This window comes from Monodelphis domestica, chromosome 1 (assembly GCF_027887165.1).
Source record: "Monodelphis domestica isolate mMonDom1 chromosome 1, mMonDom1.pri, whole genome shotgun sequence".
In the NCBI taxonomy this organism is placed as follows: Eukaryota; Metazoa; Chordata; class Mammalia; order Didelphimorphia; family Didelphidae; genus Monodelphis; species Monodelphis domestica.
In genome coordinates this window covers 184,881,134-184,883,688 of record NC_077227.1, presented here as the reverse complement: position 1 = coordinate 184,883,688, position 2,555 = coordinate 184,881,134, and positions in this window count along the sequence as shown.

The following is a 2,555-nucleotide window of genomic DNA, read 5'->3' as shown; positions in this document are numbered from 1 at the left end:
CACAACTTAAATGACTGAACACCCATGTTCACACAACTGCATGTGTAAAAAAGGAGATGTTATGTTTAAAATATTTCTCTGATATGCCAAGGAAATTCAGTGAGGTAGATGAGTTTTCAGGAAAACATAGATTCCAGACCTCTATACAAAGCTAATTGTGGTACTTAGTTCCCCATTCATTCAGTCATTTTGGCCTGAATTTCTTCTGCTGTAAAGTGACAGGGATTCAACCAAAAATCTTTAAGGTCTTTTTCTCAGGTTTTGCCAATTTATGTACTCTAAGTTCTAGCTAATCAGGAATATTCTCTATCCCCTGAACATACCCTGTGCCTTCCTGCCTTGTGTGACTATTCACACTGTTCCTTACTCCAGGGATGCATTCTCTCCCCACCTTTATGCCTGTTGAAATCCTCTCCATTCTTTAGAGTCTAAAACAAATGTCTCCCTCTCCATAAGGACTTCCTTCACTCCTTATTGGGATGTGTTAAAGTTAAATTAAAAACTCCTGGTTCTTACTTTCCACAGAGTTAATTGTCACTTCAAATAGAGAAAGCAGATAGATAGAAATTAAAGCCTATTTCTAATAAAATTCTAACCACGTCTCTCCACATGACTATCTCTCTTGGCCACTGTCCACTATTGCCATCCAAAGAAAAGAGAGGATACTCCCTCGCACCTCCTCCTTTATCCTTTCTTTTGGCCTGACCTATAACCTGTAGTTCCAGGTCATGACCCTAGGACTCTTCACCTGTGACATATGTTTGGAGTGATCACATGACATCCAGTCACATAGCACAGGACATAGGTTGGACGACCCTAGGAGGAGGGGGTTCCCTTTACACAATCACCCCCTGTGATTCTACTGGGAGACAAGCATATTAAAATCTCCCAACTTGGGGCCTGGAGAGATTAACATGCTTAATCTCCCCAATGAATCATTTCACATAACCAGCTTATATCTCTAAAGCTTCTTTTACTAGAAGTGTGTAGAACATTGCACTTTATCCTAGAGGGAATTACAACAATTAGTGGATAAGAGGGAAAGAAAAGAGAAAGAAAACAAAAATAATTGATAGTTGCATTGACAAAAAGCCAATCAGGGGGCTCTCCCCTTTGGTATAAGAGTTTACATTCAGAATAAATGATATGTTCAGCCCCCTTCAGTTCAGTTCATTATATCCCAAAGTTCACTCTGGATCTTTTGATGTAGTATGTAGTTTCTTTAGGTACCTTATGATACCTTCTCCAAAAGATCCACTTTCTTTATTTGGGGTGTTGGCGATTTTCTTTTCCTAAAATTTCTTTAAAAGATTTTATACCTTGAATTTTAGGATAATTTTACAATCCTCCCTTAGGAAGGTGTTGACTAACACCAGAATCACCTCAGGATACATGGCTGAGTTATGAGGTATATGAATCAATTCCCCAAAGAAAACTAATCCCCCCCCCGAAAAAAACAATAGAAGAGGAAAAAACAAAATTCTGGATAAAAAACATATATCAAAATCTTATGTGTATAAAATTATAAGTAAAAAAGAATAAACCCATAGCTGGTCATTGAATCACCAGCAAGGTGATTCTTTGCACTGTGTAGTGGCTCTTTTGTGATCCCTTAGTCTTAGGGAAGGAAGGAAGGAAGGAAGGAAGGAAGGAAGGAAGGAAGGAAGGAAGGAAGGAAGGAAGGAAGGAAGGAAGGAAGGAAGGAAGGAAGGAAGGAAGGAAGGAAGGAAGGAAGGAAGGAAGGAAGGAAGGAAGGAAGGAAGGAAGGAAGGGAGGGAGGGAGGGAGGGAGGGAAGGAGGGAGGGAGTAAGGGAGGGAGGAAGAAAGGAGGAAGAAAGGAGGAAGGAAGGGAGGGAGGAAGAGAGGAAGAAAGGAGGAAGGAAGGAAGGAAGGAAGGAAGGGAGGGAGGGAGGGAGGCAGGGAGGCAGGGAGGGAGGGAGGATTATCCAAAATAATTTTCTTTTCTTTCTTTTTTAAAAAACCCTTACCTTCTGTCTTAGAATCAATAACAAGTATCAGTCTCAGTGCAGAAGGGCAGTAAAGGCTAGGAAATTGGGAGTAAGTGATTTGCCCAGGGTGACACAGTTAGGAAGTGTCTGAGGTCACATTTGAACCCAGGATCCCCCATCTCCAGGCCTGGCACTTTTATCCACTGAGTCACTGAGCTGCCCCCAAGATAATTTTCTTTTAAGATATTCTACTTTGTCATGTCATAGTGACTATGATTAAATAATAACTTATTTTATAATTATGTTTGAATTTCATATGTCCATTTCCCAGCAGGAATCCAAATTCAGTCATTACCAAATATACTCACACCTGCCATGAAGACATACAATTTTACCTAAGCTACCAAATGAATATTGTCCTTATTATGAACAAAGCTTGAATTAATGAATTGTCCTTCTTCATTTTTAGACAGATGATGTTGGGTCTATCTATTTATACATCCACACAAACACAGAGGGACACATGTATATGTGATTGTTTCATTGCCTCAGACTAATTTACAATAGTAGCATTCTTTTTGTTAACAAATTATAATTAGAATGATG